This window comes from Prionailurus viverrinus, chromosome C1 (assembly GCF_022837055.1).
Source record: "Prionailurus viverrinus isolate Anna chromosome C1, UM_Priviv_1.0, whole genome shotgun sequence".
NCBI classification, from domain to species: Eukaryota; Metazoa; Chordata; class Mammalia; order Carnivora; family Felidae; genus Prionailurus; species Prionailurus viverrinus.
This window is the reverse complement of record NC_062568.1, coordinates 76,169,594-76,188,476: the sequence shown is the minus strand read 5'-3', so window position 1 is coordinate 76,188,476 and position 18,883 is coordinate 76,169,594. Positions and strand designations below refer to the sequence as shown.

General features: G+C 39.1%; 1 pseudogene; it reads right to left on the bottom strand.

Moving 5' to 3' along the window:
- Positions 1–562: 562 nt before the first annotated feature.
- Positions 563–2,522, bottom strand: LOC125171635 (60S ribosomal protein L36a-like; annotated as a pseudogene).
- Positions 2,523–18,883: the final 16,361 nt, after the last annotated feature.

Sequence of the window (18,883 nt, the reverse complement as noted above, 5' to 3'; positions counted from 1 at the left end):
GAGTTCAAGACCCACATCACGCTCTGTGCTGGCAGTGCGGGCCTGCTTGGGACTCTTTCTCTCTCTTCCTCTCTCTCTCTCTCAAAATAATTAAATAAGCATTAAAAAAAAAAAAGCAAAAGTCCAAGTAATCGTATGTAGAGAAAAGACAAAAGTTGGTAAGATTGCCAATTAGTACTATTATTTTGGAAGATAGTATGACTTTATCTTGTAAAGCTGAAGATGTGCACAACCTTTCACTGAGCATGGCCACTGCAAAGGAGAGAGACTGTTGCACATGAAGACAAGTGCAGGAACTTCTAGAAACATCATTGTTCCTAGTAGGCACAAACTGGAAAGAATCCAAATGTCCATCAACAGCATATCGATACGTGAAATGTACAGTATACTTAGAAGTGGAATGTTATTCAACAGCGGACGTTCATTGATAAACCACAGCTACCTGCAACTAACTGAATGACTTTTATTTTTTAGTAAAAATATCACTGTATTTATTTTCATACACATAATGTTTCTACAGTGTCAACATCTTCCTCTCAAAAGCAGAAAAGAATCCCAAAGCTTAGAACCGGATCACTTGACCCTTTTTCTTCTTATAACCTCCCGGTTCAAAATGCTTACATCTCTTAACGGCCGGCATCCTCTTGGGCCCGAAGGTAGATTCAACACACTCAAGCCTCAGCACAATCTTCTTTGTGGTTTCAGCCTTCCTCAGGAAAATTGGCTCCTCCTGGCCACACTGCTTCTGATCACAGCGCCTCCTTCCCTGGGCATACAGTGAATCCTTGCCCTTCCCATACTAGGTCACTTTGTGAGGCTGATGTTTTCCTCACTTCTTACAGAAAATCCTTTGGGTTTTAGGAACATTGATGATCTTTGCAGTAGCGCTGTCAGCACAAAGAAAACGGGAAATTTGGCATCCACACTCCTCGCCTTGCCTCCCCTTGCTCATACCTAACAGGAAAGGGAAGAATAAATCTGAATGACTTTTTAAAACATAATGTTGAATCAAAAAAAAAAAAAAAAAGACAAGAGGAATGTATGCATGCTATGATTCCCTTTATAGAAAATCCTGAAAAGAATTGTCAGCACTAAATTATTTAATTTGGAGATGCATAGTTGGGTAGTAAAACTATAAAGCAGACCAAGATAGCAATTACCAGAACATTTAGGATAGTGGTTAACCCTAAGAGAGAAAGGAAAGCAAGTAGTTATGATTAGGAAGAAGCATTCTGGGAGGGATGGGGGGCGGGGAACGGGGGGGTTGTGGCGCTTCTAATACACCAGTGACAGTACACTGGTGACATTCTTTTTATTAAGCTGGATGGTGGTTTCATGGATGTTTATATTTTTATTTTCTATATGTTTATTCATTATAATTTCTTATATAGAAGATATTTTAAATATTTTAAAGACTTTTTTTTGAAAAAAGATAAAGGATAATAAAGGAAAGAAAAGAACCCATAGAAGCTTTGGAAGCATAAATTGTTCTAATTCACCTTGAAGAAATGTGTATGTTTTCATTAGGTTTTTTCACATAATCTTTCCTTCTCAGATTTCCAGCTTGTCAGCTAAAGTCTTAGTCAAGGCATTTTCTGCTGAAATCCAAGATTCTGGAAAAGAAGAAGAATATGATGAAAAAGCTCAACAAATCTTAATTGTTGCCTGGAGGTCAGGCCACGTGGAGAATGTGGTATTTAGCTTTGCCACAGACAAGCTCCCCCAAGGCTGTTGAGTGGCTGGAGACGGGTGGAGGTGTAAGAGGGTGGTGAGCAGACAGCACTTTGCATTTCCAAAGGGCTTTTCACATGGTCTCCTTGGAACCTCACCTATTCCTTATATGTTACTCCCTATTCCTTATATGTTACTCCCTACAGAGAAGTTAAGGTACTTGTCCAAAGTGTCGACTTAAGGAAAAGACAGGGCCAGAACTGGAAACTACGTTTTCTCCACCTGAATGCGGTGACTTTTAATGGAGTTCAGTGGTAAATGTGGTGACACCAACACACGGTAGCAGAAGACTCAGTAGTACTAAATTGGTGTGATGGAAAAGTCTCAGACTCGGGATGTCAAGGCTGAGAGCCAGCAGACTCCAAGGGGCTGTGCAGAAGACAGACATGGTAAGCTAATCACGGTACATCGGAGGACGTTTGTATTTTGTAAGGCTTGAACCCACGGTGCAATCGAAAGACAAAATTCATATTGCTTGTGATGGTTTGTAGTGCTTAGCAAAATTCTCTGCTTTTCTTCCATGTGGTTGATATTCCATCCCCCCTAAATACTTACACCCTCCACACCAAACCCCAGTTCTTTACAAACTCAAAGCAATGAATCACTTAGGAAAACATTTCGGATAAACATAGTCAGATCTCTGTTTGGACTTCATGCCGGAGAAAGTGAGCAGACCTTGACTGTTTCATATCGCTGCCCTCGATGCCAATAAGTCGACCGTTCACAATACTGCTTCTGGGCCCTCGTGTGGTTGCAACAGAGGATATATGAAAAGATTGAACAAATATCATCGTTCTATCCTCAGTCCTGTCCTCAAAGCTTTTGCAAACTTAAGCAAACTATTTTTCATGATATCCTCCACAAACTGTGGAAGTCTACTGAAACCATTCCTGGTACTGATACTTTGAGTTTGGAAGTTAAAAGGTAAAAGTCTGCATTCCTTAAAAGTTTTGGTAATGTAACTAAAATAAAACATAAGCCAAAATGAAACCAAAACTAAGGGCCTGGTCAGCATCAAAATGAATATATTTCTCTTGCTTTTCACAGTTGATTCTCTCATACATTGCACCTGAGAAGCAGGCCAGTGGGTTGCTAATTTTGTAGACTGGTAAAGCATCACTAAGATCATTAGAATCTGGGGGACAGAGACAAGGCAAAGACGGCATCGTAAAGGGAAGAGCACATGGTGGCAAAGGTGTTTGCTTATCTATTGAGCTGGGTACGATGCAGCGTCTGGACAAAATGCACTCTCTACTCTAACATGGGTCTGGGCGCCTGGTGGATACGTCAGAACAGCAATTCAGATCACCTCCTTCTTCCCCCTCTGCCCTTCCCCTGAGAGTTTCCTCCTTAGTACAAATGCACACAACTCCAACATCTAACATAAACCTTTTCCACATCATCATACTTCCACCAAAAATGAAATGCAAGAAGAAAATGAGTTGAAACCCTTTGGAGAATTAGGAAGCTTTACATCTAGAGTTTATCTTTTAAATTGAAATGACACGTGTATCACATAATCAACATATAAAAAGAAGGCATTTAATTCATTTTTAAGAGTCTGGTGGAGTTTAAGGAAAGGCCGTGGACAGAATGATTTTCACCTTGAGCTAGAAGCCAGCATGCCTGATGCGTATCACTCTGGTAGACAAAGGAAGTTTCATATTCCTTCTCTCAGTGTTTTGACTGCACATCTACATGTAAATGGAATTGGCATCTGATATCAAACTATCTGAGAAAATAAAGAGAAGCAAATCAACATGGATTCTTAGACCAGTCTCTGCAAAAAGAATTTAAGTATTTGCAGATTTGAAGGAAAACTTCACTTGAAATTGCTGGGAGGCTTGGAACTGATAAACCTCAGTTTCCAAACCTGTAAACTGGAGACAATAATGGTACTCTCCTCACCGGGTTGCAGTGATGGTTTAATGAGATCATATAAAGCACTAAATAAGAAGTTGAGTACTTAGTAATTGCTTAATAAAAGCTATAACTCATGATCATGTTTATATCATGTCCTATAATATTTATTTGCATATGCAATTTCAGGTTAATAGAGCGAATAATAAGAAAACTACAACAGACTGGAATATTGTGCTGCAATCTACAAATCAGTTTTTCTTCCATTATGCTATTTACTGCTCATAATCAAGCTTGTGGTTCTATATTTTCATGTGTCAGGTGAGGAAACTAAGGCCAATCTTTAGGAGTCCATAAGCAAACAAAAAGTAGGAATGCTGCTTTGCACTTTTTTAATACATCTATTGTGCCAAAGGTAGTTTTAGACATATAGAAAAATTGGTTTCAACTGTTTTTAAACTAATATCTCTTTGAACTATATTTTTATAATTTTGATCATGACAAAATGTTCTTTGATCATATTCCGACCACTCTGAGAAATGCCCTATTCAAAGAAACACCCTATTCCTTTTGTACCCCTTTCATTAAAAACTGTGTATTAAAGTAAAAGGGCAGGAACATGTCATATAGCTATAGGCATCTCATGATTCCAATCTGTATTATCTCAAGGACTTTTCCCAAGTAGGATGAAATAGAGACCCAAAGAATTTAGTGGCTTTTTCTTCTTTTTTGGTTTGCTTGTTTTCAACACAAGATTTATCCAATTAACTATGGAATAAATAGGTTAATGATAATTTATTACCGAAAAGCTGCACTGTATCTATGAATTGTTCCCTGTTTTCATGGGAAATGTGTAGTGATTACAATGATTTAGTAGCTTATTAAATAGCAAATGACACCTATTCTACGTAAGACAATAAGCTAGTATTTGCTATCTCTCCATCCTGCCTGCATGTTAGAATCACCTGAGCTTTCAGAACTGACTCCTGTCCACACCTCACCCCAGAGATGCTGACTTAATGGGTCTGCGGTGGGGCCTGAACACTGATGATCAAAGGTTCTGGATATATTTCTAGTCTGCAGCCACGATGGAGCATTACTGCGATATTACTGTGATAGAGGAATATGAAACAAACAACGTTTAACCCCCCTCAAGGAGCTTTAGATTCTACTTAAGAAAAATATACTTTTAAAGTTCATTGACATACTTTAAAAAGGTCTTAAATGACCCACCACTGATAAATTACACATTCCTTTATCTTCCTATTCTCTTGTATCTCTCTCTCTCTCTTTCTCTCTAGTAATAAAATGGTTACAGTTCGCAGAAATAGAGAAATCACACCTTGAAATAAAAAGTAGAAAAATCAAGAGCACTTAATAATATGCTTACACATCTTAATACATATCTTAATAATATGCGTCCCAGATATCTTTAGTCATACAGAAAGGGAATTTCTTCTTGAGAAATGAAATGTGCCCTCCAAGTGTCTAATAATAATTATAGATCTTAGGGAGTGTGTTAATCGTGAAAACGACATTCAGAACTGATCGTGGGTTTTGTTAAGGCCCTGTGAATGCCTGTTCGGTGATAAAAGCAAAATCCAAGGTTTTCCCATTAGCTCAATCATCACCTCTGCTTCCTGGCTTAAATACTTGGAGCTCTGTCTCCAGTCCAGTGTTGTCATTGCACCACCAAGAACCAAGTTCTCCTTGTTAATAGGCTACGCTAAAAGCTGGAGAAGCCCCACTGGAGGAAGTATGATTCCAATTTGAGGATGAAAGTACAATACCCCCTGCCAGGTTTAAATTGAGAGCATATTATGCATTTTTAGTTAATTTCTCAGCCTGCAGAATAATTCGTCACATGTGTGCAGTATATATATATATATATATGCTCCCTCAACTGTTTCCTTAGAGACCCTGCCCTTGATGGGATAGTTGTAATTGGGGCAAAAAGTTAATAAATGAAAATCACAGTTAAATACCCGATTTATGAAAGAAAATGCACGTATTAAAATTAAAAGGGGAATAATCAAAAGCAAGAGGAGTGGATTAATACATTTTTCTTGTCTCTGACAATTTTTTGTTAACGTCAAGGCCCAGAGCACCATAGGACTGGGGAAGTGAAAGGAAATGTTTCTCAAAACACATGTACGGAGAAAAAACATGATTATAGCAAGTTAGTGTGGGAGAATCCACCCTCTGCATGGGAAAACCATACCTTCCTATGGATTTTAAATCCAGTTCTTCTGGATCGATTTTTTGTAGGTGTATTAGAAACTCTGAAGGAGATTTTGCAGGCCTTCCCTTTCGTCCCTTTCAAGTGTTTTCCTTTTTAATATTAATAACTGTTGCCATCTCCTACATAATTGTGGTGTCCATGATTCAGAAAAAGTACTTAATGATCAAACTCCTATGCATTCAGTAATGTTATATATTTATCACGTTTTTATATATACATAACATTTTACATGCATGTTTTCATATGTGTGTATATATGTAATTAAGCACAATTGTATTTGCATACATTTGAAAAATAGGATACACACAGGTCACCTGAATGTGTCTCCATATTTTGTAGTCCCTGGCCATCCTTTCCTTTGTTGGCCAGAAAATTCCCCAGGTCCTCATCTTAGGTGTCTGCAGAATGTCCAGCCCCTCCCACCACGTTTCTGAAGTTTCCTGAGAAGGATGCTTTTCCTTCCGACTCTATTCTCCTTTTTCCACTTCTCACTTTGCCTTCACGGCCACTGTCCATCCATCTAAGCCCATCACCACATGCACGGACGCGCCCTCCTCTTCACTTGCTAAAATATCACCAGTACACTACATGCAGCTTTCATTCAAGATCTGCAGGGTATAGAAGGGTGCAATCACACCACAGCAAAGGAAGCAGTTTAAAACTGAATAGCAAACATCTCTGTTCTGTCCTTTGTCCAGCACTCCTCAGCAGGTATTATTTCTTCTCTCTCTCTCTCAAGAACCAGCCTGAATCTATTTTGCTTCAATCTGTTCTCTTTTAACCAAGAATTTCTCCCCTTTCCACTACCTCTCCTTCAACAACCTTCCTCCCTCCTCGGGAAGGTCCTCCACCATAGCAAGCAGGATTTCCCTCTACCTGTTTTTGGCATCAGGGTAAAATGAAAATCTCTATTTCAAGACATAGAAGTTTTAATCCCTTCTTTTTACTAGTCTGGGTGTTATGGTTAATCTAAAAAGTCCCATTAAGTCTCTTTCTTCCTGCTCTCCCAGAGTAATCTGCCCAAACTTCAGTCTACTTGTAACATCCCATTTTTTCCCTCCCTGCCACACATAGGGCTGAAAATTATTTATCAGGCCTACAGAAATGCTTGATGCACCCCTTGACATCCCCCAGGGCATGCCCCAGGCAGTGGGCCACAGCTACACCAGCTTGGAAATAGCTGATCTGTACTTTCATAAAACTATCCAGTGAGTACAACTGGCCTTTGACACAGCTCAGTTTTGGTGAAAGCATTCTTTCCTCTCTATCATGGATTTTCCTTCTTTTCCTTTACCTCACTTGCTTTCTGTAGTGAAGCTAACGAAAACCTACAGAGAAAAGAGTAAAAGAAAGCTAGCAGTAAAGTGTTAACGCTCCCAGAGGCATGACATTTTAATGTGCAGCACAATCTTCAGCCGAGAGAGCTTAAAGCAAGAGTGTCTCTGACTGTGGGCTATTAATCATCCACAAGTCAGTAAAGAATCTATCTTTGGAGGACAGGACGCTTCCCCAACCTTTGGAATCATGCAATATAACATGCCTCCCTATGCTGTCTTCCTATTCATTCCCCCCTTTCCTACACTAGCTTACCTGAATAGAAGAATTAAAATGGATGAGATCCAAGTAAAATCATTTCTTCCTCTTCCAATCCAGAGTACTGGTTTAATACTGCTTTATGCTTCTTTAATTGTCCTCCAAATGGATCACAGCACAGCCCTGACTCCCTAATAGGTGCTAAGTAGGTTCTTATAAGAGGCCCCAGTGCCCAGGTCCTATAGAGCATTTGTTGATATCTGAAAGTCAGAGTTGTACATCTCTCTCCTCCTGGAAAAAAAAAATCTGTTAAATTATAAACTCACCAGTCAGGATGTACACTTGCATTTTGGATCAATGCCAAGTAAATATTCAGTGACTGGCATTATGTTGCAAGTCGTTAGGATTTTGAATCAGAATCAGATTCTCTGGGTCTGCAACTCGACTCTGATATGAACCAGGTGACCCAAGGCAGGTTATTTAATATGTCTGGCTTAGTTTCATCATATGTGAAGTGGGACTAATAAAGTACCTTCCCTGTGGGTTTGTTGCAGGAATGAAATGGGACAATTACTCTTTAGTGCTTAAAACAGTGTTTAGAAAAAAATCCAAATGTGACTCCTCATGGTTGTTTTCACTGAGGTATCTGAGCGATAGATACAGATATCAAAATGATTATGAAACTGATGTTTAGAAATTGCAAATAAAAGTGCAATGAATTGGCTACACAGCTGTAGAACTCCCAGCCTCTTTGAAACTATCAAATGTAAGGAGAGGAGAAAAAGGGTAACCATTTATTAAGAGGTTTCTTTGGAGATAACCATGGCTGTTTTGAGTTCTCACAATTCCTTTCGAATGATTGATGGTATGGTCTCATTATGATTTAATCTACTGTTTTTTAACTTCGAAGTGAGAAACGTCTTCAATGGGACTGCTTTGAGACCTTGATGTTGTTTGCCCTGGCCTGGAGAGCATTGTGTAACAGGACCTGACTCCCACTCCAATGCTCATGAGAGCTGACTAGCCAGAGATGCGCTCAGTGCCTGGGTAACAAAGGAAGGACCTCCTGCTTCCTGGTTAGGGGCAGCTGCAGAGACAGCATTCGTGAAGGCAAAGGATGTGGCAGCATTCCCCATGGATCAGATGGTGACTACCAAAGAGAAGATCACCTGGTTACCAGTACTGACAGAGTTGCCTGGGAGGGGCGGAGGGCCCTAGCAGCTAAAGCTGGAAAGGAATGTCAAAGTGTCAGAGGTTGTTTAAGGACTCACATGTGGCCACTCCATACAGAAATGCATACGTTGGTTCAAGGTTACTGCAAGATGGCAGGCCCATCCAGCCTCCACACTGAGTTCTACACGGAATCAAAAAAGTGTTCCCAAGAGAAATGCCAGCTTTTCCACCATTTGCTAGGCATAGAGGGCTGTTCAAGGAAGATATTTCCTGGTCATCTCTTTCCCCTCTCCTCACCACAATTCTGACCTCAAAGGATCAGAAATTGGCTAGCAAGTGGTGGGTTGCATTAGTCAGGGATCTTGAGAGAAACAGAACCAATAGGATGTGTGTGTGTGGAAAGAGATAGAGATAGAGATAGATAGGGATGTCTGAATGTGTCTCCATATTTTGCAGCCCAGGGTCATAAGGATATGGCCATAGATAGGCATATCCATCTATCTATCTTTCTATCTAATCATCTATTTATATATTTTAAGAAATTCTCTTACACAATTGTGGGGCTTGGCAAGTCCACAATCTGCAGGGTTGGTGGTAGACTGCAGACCCAGAGCAGAGTTGTAGTTCAAGGAGTCGGAAGGCAGTCGGCTGATAGAATTCCTTCTTGCTGGTGGGGGGTGGGGGGGTGGTCAGTCTGTTCTATTATGGCCTTCAACTGATTGGAAGAGGCCCATTCATACTATAAGGGGCAATCTACTTAAAATGTGCCAATTTAAATGTTAATCTCATCCAAAAAATAACTTCACAGAAACATCTAGAATAAGGTTTGAGCAAATATCTCAGTTCCCTGGCCTAGCCAAGTGGACACATAAAATGAACCATCATAGGTGGGGTGCAGGGGAGAGGACAGGAGCAAGGATATGAGTCAGAAGCTGGCCACAGCACTTCCCTACTTTGAGTTGGCAGGCATATGGGGAAGATTTCATGTTAAATCACCCAGTGAATTTGATCATCATTAGGTACTGGCTATTCTAATTTTTGACATGCAAATCTCTGTATTACCTAAAGTAGTCTTAGGACACCAGGAGAGAAATCCATGGTCCTACCTGAGTACTCATTTAGGAGCAGGGGAAGATACTAAACATTAAAAAAAATGGAATACCAAAAAGAAAAAAACGAAACAAGTCTTTTGATTGCTCCATGATTATTCATGTATAATAAACCAGTTACAAGTACCAGATACATAGTATATATTCAATAAATATCCACTTATCATTATAATACATGCATATAAGATAATTTACTATAAACAACACAGAAAATCGATGTCCTTTTTTTTATATATCTGCTTTCTTTCTTAAAGGTTTATTTTATTTTTTAGAGAGTATTTTTGAGAGAGAGAGAAAGAGAGAGAGAGAAAGAGACAGAGTGGGGGAGGGGCAGAGAGGAGAACAGAAGAAATGCAGCAGGCTCTGCACTGACAGCAGGGAGCCCGATGGGGCTCAAATTCACATACCACCAGGTCAGGACCTGAACTGAAGTCAGACACTCAACCAGCTGAGCCACCCAGATGCCCCTATATCTAGTTTCTTGATAATGACCTATACATGTAGTCTGACAACCTAAAACAGATGAATACTTTTCACTAAATTGCTTGATAGGTGGGAAAGAACAAAATTTTTTGGTATGTGTTTTCTTCTTTTATAAGGTTATATTGCAAAGACTGTGCCTTATGTTTTGGTGTTTCACATAAACATACTGTCTGAACTTTCCTCTGTGGGAGGATAGATATAAACTTTGAAATTTAAATACGCTCACACTATGGCAAACATATTTGCCTTTGTTGGTGTTTATTATTGTCTATAGCCTGAAGGCACTATTGACTCTCAGGTAAACAAACAATTAGCTTGCTATTTGAAGTAGGAAGGTGTAATTAACAAATTTGCTTACCCATCTACCCCACTACCTACAGCCAGCACTTTGGGTCTTTTGCCTTCACCCTTACTCTTTCTCCCTTTCTCAGTCTTCCTCTACCTCTACCTCCATTTCTATTCACAAATACCTTTCTACTCTGCTACTCAAAGGTGACGAGTCTGGGGCAACAGTCAACCCAATGCAATACTGATGTACAAGGGTACTTTTTGAGATGTTATTTTCTTGGCTGTAGAAGCAGCCTTTTAAGAGATGCTTTTCAGATTGAAGATGAAGAGCAATAAGAATAAATCTGATATCCAGATGCAGCAAGCTTGCATTAGGGCAGAAATTGACTCTATTCCACAAATAAATTTTTTCAGTGATAGTCTTAGTGGGTCTAATATGGCCATGGCCTTCTTGATCATTCTTTCTTTTTCTGTTTTTTTTTTTAATTGTGTATTATCAAGGAATTTAGCACCAGATAATGCAATACTTTATCCAAGATGGTTTCACCTTTTTAAAATTCTTGCCAAAGCCCTAAATTTTGTTCTCTTTTTTTTTTAATGTTTATTTTGAGAGAGAGAGAGAGAGAGGGACAGAGTGTGAGCAGGGGAGAAGCAGAGAGAGAGGGAAACACAGAATCTGAAGCAGGCTCCAGGGTCTGAGCTGTCAGTACAGAACCTGATGTGGGGCTCAAACTCACGAACTGTGAGATCATGACCTGAGCAAAGTCGGGTGCCCAACTGACTGAGCCACCCAGGAGCCCTGCCCTAAATTGTGTTCTTACATCAAAATGAGACATATGTGTGAACTCACAGAAACTGTAACCCAAAATAAATTACTTTAGTGGGCCACTACATAAGACCAGAGGTGGACTGGGGATGACATTATGTTGAGAGTCTTACTTTCCCAAACAATAATGGGAAAGGCTTGGCTGCCTCCTTCAGTGACATACATGTTATCTAATTTGTGGTTAAGATTTAAACAGGATCCCTGCTGGAAAGTCAGGTGGTTTCCACAGCCTTATTTTCATTCCATCAGACCACTTTGAAAGTAAGATCTGCCAAGATTTTGAAAGTGGGCTAGAAAGAATGTAAGTCTCACCATTGACTTTTCAATGCTATATAAATCAAAAAGGTTGCCAGCAAGGAGACAGAATGAACAGGATTCCACAATGATGCAGGCAATTACTCTGGTAAATGTTGAGCCTTGGAAACTGAAATTGTGACTCTGTTTTCATGTTGAGCAGGAGGAAGGAGATCATCCTCAGCTTTTTCTATTGATTAAGTAGCTGATGCTTTTTCAACAATTTGTGGCTTTTTGTTAAAGCTTAGAAAAGCACTTTGTTAAAAAAAATAATGTTTCATTCATCAGATCTCTAGGTAGTAAATTATAGTCAATTGGAAGTTTTTGAACACCTCCTAGGAGTTGTGATATACATTAACAAAATTGGGTAACAGATTTATCCAAATCGGAAATATGAAAATGAGACCAACTTACATGAAAAACAAAAGGAAAAAAAAAACTGGATTTGGAAAGCAAAATGTGTAGCAGTAGGAAGAAAGCAGTCATTTCCACCCCAGAATCCATTGTGAAGGCATCACATTGCCAAGCTTTGTTGCCAGCGTGGTCTATATTCTTTTCAGATCCTGTGATTATTTTCATCATACTTTCTAAGAGGCTCTCCTCTCCCCTTTTCCAGACTTTATCCCTCCAAAAGTTGCTGAAAAGCAAGTCTTAACTGATGTTCCTAGAGCTGATCATATGAGAAGGCAGTGAAACTGACCGGCGTACTCCTTACCAGTGGGGCACAGGGCTTTCCAAGTAGGTAACCATGAAAGTGACCATGCCAAGGGACAGAACAGGAGGTCCTCTTTGGGTAAACAGGACATGCTTCCCCTTTTGACCTCTGGCTGACCTCCTGAGGGAAAGAGCCAAAGTAGTCAGCGTCTCTGGCCAGTGAAATCAGTATCAGTGACAACTGACATTCAGAGAACTCCCTGAAGCTTTGGGAAGGAACAAAGCAATGACACAGCAGTGTTTCTAGGCAGAGTTAAGTGATAACAATACTGTATATGCTCATTTATACTCAGTCTGGTGTCCGCTACCTGTCACATTGCCCTGTGGTAAATATCCTGTAGATTTATGGTGATTTGTTACAAAACCAGTTATCCTATTGTCCTCAAATGGCAAGAGAGTATTTACACCTCATAATATGTGAAATATGAAGATGCAAGGCCCTTTTAATTTTAATTGGGTTCCTGATTAGGACAGAGAATGTTGAGCTGCTATTGTAGTTTTGTGGGCTTGTTTTCAGCACACAGAACTAACAACAATCACCATGAACACCTTTCTTATAAATACGATAAATAAATGTGGAATGAAGACTTTGGGGCCAAATTGGCATTGGTATCATTTAATTTCTTCTGTGTTTCCAGCCAATTAAATGAATGGGTGCCTGTGGTAATTAAACTCACTTTGATAATTAGACACTGAGGATTCTTAAATTACTGAATGTTAATGAATATTTCCCAAGTACGATCCTAAGTGCTGCCAAATGGATTTTACTGTTTATTATTATAGAGTTCTTTAAAAAAAATTCCACATATAAAAATTGAAACTAGAAATAGAGGATTTTATTTTGTTGCCTTTCTTTACGAGTCTGGGCAGGTTGATGAGATTTGAATCGAAAACAAATTTTGTGATAAACGAGACATAGTTGAACTAATTCCTTGGAACTTGGAAGGCCACACATAATAGTGCACAAATGAAAGCCACAGACAGGAGAAAATTGCTGCCTCACTGCAGTTGCCTACAAATAGACAACCCATAAATGCCAACTCTCTTTGCTAATAATTTGAGGCTAAGGCAGACAAAAGGTCTGAGCATCTTGGAGGTGTGCTCTCTACACAGAAAAATACAATGGTACTGCTCCGGATTTTCCATCAGCAGATGAACCATATTGAGCATTCTGATCTGAATACTGTGGTTACAATGATTCTTGAGGTTGTTTTATAACCCTTGATAACTTGTTCCTCAGGCTTACCGTGCAAACCAGCAGATACTTGGATCAAACATTAAGCAGTGAGTACTCTAGGAACCATTTCTAGGACATGCCTTACATACAATTATTTATTTCACATATTTTAAGTATTCAAATATTTACTTCAAATAGATCACAAAGCCTTTCTATCATCTCACTGAGAGGGAGAAGGAAGGGATGAGCCAGGGAATTAGTGTTTTTTATGCATCCTTTATGTTCCAGGCCATGTCCTAGCTCTCCACATATCGTGATGCCGTCACTAAAAAGTGATGGCATATTGATGGTTTCCTTATTTCTATGGGACAAGACAACATAAAACTTTAGCACTAGCCCAACATATTCTACACTATACTATACCATTTAAATCAGCAAATTCATACTCAGTCATTGAGGTCAAACCTAGCCTTACCATTTCAGCACCATGTTGAGGGAGCCTCGCTGGGGCTTGAATATCTCACCCATTAAAGGGGGTAATAACCCTGCCAAGCAGGGTTGTTGTGAGAGCTCAGCTTGATAACATGATAAAAGACCAGAGTACAGTTCCTAGTATTTTAAATGCCACTTTCTCCCTTTCCTTTCTCCCTTCTTGACAGAATAGGGGGATAGTCACCTTTTTAACATACTCCAATTTGGCCTTAAATCAGTTTTAATTATGCTATCTAATACAGATAAAAGGAATGAATAAAATGAGTCCTAAAGATACAAATCACAGAGAAAGGTTCTGGGGGTCTTCTTATACACCTCCCTAATAAGTGGATGGAATGAAAGAACGTCATTCAGTAAGGACACCTATAAGCTCCCCTTATAAAATTCCAATCCTCCCAGGTTGGTTCTGGGGATTGTTTTATTTCAGCCATTCTGTCCACATTCCAGATGGCAAGAAGCAGAACTTGGGGCATTCGAGCTGGAGGAAAGAGCAGAACAGAGGCATGCTTCCTCACTTTAGGTGTGTTTCTTCAAAGCTCGCATAGCACATGTGCTAACATCCCATTGGCCAGAACTTAGACATGTGCCTTGCTGAGATGCAAGGAAGCCTGACTAGTATAGTTTTTACTCAGAGAAGTCACGTGCCAGCTAAAAGGCAGGCTCTCCTAACAATAAAGGATACATTGTGTGTCGGATACATTGTGTGTCAGATGACACTCTTTGCCACAAGAAGTGATTATAAAATTCAAGGTAGGAAGGCGTTGTAGCTCTGATATATTCTGGATATATTTTGAAGTTAAACCCAGATGAATTTGTTGACTAATTAAATGGAGAGTGCTGGAAGAATCAGGGATGACTACGTGGTTTGGGGGTCTGAGCACTGAGCACTTGTCTTCTAAAGAGTTGGAGAAGAAGCAGGGAAGTAGGTTTTTGTGGTGAGTGCAATTGAGTTTCAGTTTGGGGCTTGTTGTTTGAAATGCCTACATACAAGGAAAGACACCAAAGAGACAGGCCATATACAGAAGTTCTGAGGGAAGGTCTGGACTAGAAATGGATGTGGGAATCATCAAGTTTCAAGATGTGAGCATGAGGACCTGATGTTTGAAGATCTGAAGAGTGCAGAAAACAATAAAAGACACTAAGAAGAAGCAACCAGTGAAATTAAAAAAAAAAAAAGTATGGAGGATTGGTGGCAAGCATGTGGAGGTTCTCTTGTGAGTACTTTCCTCTTTCTGGTGGGCTAAGAAGCAATGCATCAGGGGCACCTAGGTGGCTCGATCGGTTGAACGTCTGACTTCAGCTCAGGTCATGATCTCACGGTTCGTGAGTTTGAGCCCCGCGTCGGGCTCTGTGCTGACAGCTCAGAGCCGGGAGCCTGCTTGGGATTCTGTGTCTCCCTCTCTCTCTGCCCCTCCCCTGCTCATGTTCTGTCTCTCTTTGTCTCAAAAAAAAAAAAAATTTTTTTTTTTAATTTAAAAAAATTAAAGAAAAAAAGAAGCAATGCATTAGCTGAAATGGCGTTGAGAGAAGATGTGTTGGTGGTTTGAAGATAAAGATGAAAGTGTTAAATGGTAGTATGGTAGTTTAGCCTTGGGATCAGAGAGCTCAGAGAGGAAGAGGAAAATAGCACTTTGGGGAGAGCTCTTATCTTTGGAACAAGGAGAAGAACTGATGAGTGGAACAGAGAAAGATTAGCCCAAAAAAAGAAATATCAAGGATAGAAAATATTCAAGGCAGGACAACATATTACATGCGAGTTTGAATTAAGAAGTCATATTCAGATCCCATGTGCATTTCTTCTTAGTTTTGTGACCTTAAGCAAGCAACTAGGCTCCACTGGACTTTACCTTCCCCATTTGTAAAATGGGAATAATAACAGGAACTGCCTCAGAACATCATTTGTGAGCATTACATGAGCTATCGCTTGTAAAGTACTTAGAATAATCCTGGCTCATCACATGCCACTGTTATCAAAGTCAGAATTGCAGAAAGGAAGTTGACAAATGGCCACAGACCATCTGAATGATGTATGTGGAACCTGGAAAGTACTATCTCCACTTTGTCGGTTCTGGGATGCGTGCAGGGCCTGGGCTGATATTTCTGAGGGACACATTCACACGTGCCAGTGCCTGGGCTCCATGTCTGCTCTGGCTTGGCTTCCATGAGTCACTCGAAATGATTCTCTTTACATTATTTCAGTCTAGAGATGAGTCTTGGTTGAGGCTCTGAATTCACCAAACTTAGAACCACCATCTCCAGACATCTTTCAAGATATCAAGTTTTCCATTGTTTAAATGATTTAAGTCATAATTTTCTGCTACATGCAGCCGAAATTATCCAATCTGATATGCTAAGGAAATAAGGGCCTCCTCGATCAGAGTAAAAATTCATTAAATCACACTTTTTTTGATAGGTGTAATGTAACAATAGAAGTCTCCTTGTTTATTCTAGTCTTATTGAGAAATAACTTACATACATCACTGTATAAGTTTAAGGTATACAGCATGATGTTTTGATTTATATACATTAAAAAATGATTACCACAATAGATTTAGGTAGCATCCACCGTCTCATATAGATACAATAAAAAGGGGAAAAAAATTCTTGTGATGAGAACTCTTAGGGTCTTCTATCTTAACAACTTCCCTATATATCATACAGCAGTGTTAGCTATAGTCACCATGTTGTACATTATATCCATGATACTTATTTATCTTGTCACTGGAATTTTGTACTTTTTGACCCCCTTCCTGCAATTTCCCTTCCCCCTCCTACTTCTGGTAACCACAAATCTGACCTTTTTTTTGTATACGTTTGACTGGTCGTTTTTATTATTATTATTAGATTCTACATTTAAATGAGATTTATCTTTCTTTCTCTGGTTTATTTCACTTAGCATAATGTCCTCATGGTTCATCTATGGTGTCACAAAAGAATTTCATAATTTCTTCAGCTATGGTATATATAACTTAATAGAATATATTAATATTACTGTTGTATGTAATATTAATATAATCTATATGGTATAAAATATAATTTATTTATAATTATATAACTGATTTATTATATATATGTGTGTATATCACAATTTCCCTATCCATTCAACCATCAGTGGACACTTAGATTGTTTCCATGTCTTGGCTATGATAAATAATGCTGCTGTAAACACAGGTGGGTAGATATCTTTTGAATTAAGTGTTTTCATTTCCTTTGGGTATATTCCTAGAAATGAAATGGCTATATCATATGGTAATTCCATTTTTAACTTTTTGAGGAATTTTCCTTCTATGCTTAATTTATGAAGCATTTTTAATGTGAATTGATATTCAGTGTTGTCAAATGCCTTTTCTGCATCTATTGAGATGACTATATGATTCTTTTCTTTCATTCTATTAATGCGGTAATTGATTGACTTTAATTGATTTGTGTATCACTTTAATTTTACTTTCTCACAATTCTATACAAAATTCTCAAAGACAATAAATTCCAATTATACTTTCTGATGCAACTGAAAAAAATTCCCAAAATACGTCTTGATATTTCTTCGTTGTTCCTATAATTACTTACTCATTTAACATATTCAAATGACTTCCATTTTAATATAATAGTAGCAACAATAATAATAATAATACCTGTTGCATAGAATAAACTTTCATTTATTTAATTCTCCATTGTTATTGAATTGAAGATTAAAATACTTCTGGTGTCAGGTTGGAGATGTAGAGACTTGTAAAGAATATCATTCTTGTATCCAATGGAAAAATGGCAGTCTGTTTAACAATTGGTGCTGGGATAACTGGACAGCAACATGCAGAAGAATGAAACTAGACCACTTTCTTACACATACACAAAAATAAACTCAAAATGGATGGAAGACCTGAATGTGAGACAGGAAGTCATCAAAACCCTAGAAGAGAAAGCCGGCAACAACCTCTTCGACCACAGCTGCAGCAATTTCTTGCTCGACACATCTCCAAAGGCAAGGGAATTAAAAGCAAAAATGAACTATTGGGACCTCATCAAAATAAAAAGCTTCTGCACTGCAAAGGAAACAATCAACAAAAGTAAAAGGCAACTGATGAATGGGAGAAGATATTTGCAAATGACATATCGGGTAAAGGGCTAGTATCTAAAATCTATAAAGAACTCACCAAACTCCACAAATAATCACCAAACTCCACAAACCAAATAATCCAGTGAAGAAACGGGCAGAAGACATGAATAGACACTTTTCCAAAGAAGACATCCAGATGGCCAACAGACACATGAAACAATGCTCAAGATCACTCATCATCAGGGAAATACAAATCAAAGCCACACTGAGATACACCTCACACCAGTCAGAGTGTGGCTAAAATGAACAAATCAGGAGACTATAGATACTGGCGAGGATGTGGAGAAACGGGAGCCCTCTTGCACTGTTGGTGGGAATGCAAACTGGTGCAGCCTCTCTGGAAAACAGTGTGGAGGTTCCTCAAAAAATTAATAATAGACCTACCCTATGACCCAGCAATAGCACTGCTAGGAATTTACCAAAGGGATACAGGAGTGCTGATTGATAGGGGCACATGTACCCCAATGTATAAAGCAGTGCTTTCAACAATAGCCAAATTATGGAAAGAGCCTAAATGTCTGCCAACAGATGAATGGATAAAGAAGATGTGGTTTATATATACAATGGGGGCACCTGGGTTCCTCAGTCAGTTAAGCGTCTGACTTTGGCTCAGGTCTTGATCTTGGTGGTTCATGAGTTCAAGCCCCACATCGGGCTCTGTGTTGACAGCTCAGAGCCTGGAGTCTGCTTCAGATTCTGTCTCCCTCTCTCTGCCCCTCTCCTGTTTGTGCTCTGTCTCTCTCTGTTTCAAAAATAAATAAACACTAAAAAAAATTATATATACAATGGAATACTATTTGGCAACGAGAAAGAATGAAATCCTGCCATTTGCAGCAACATGGATGAA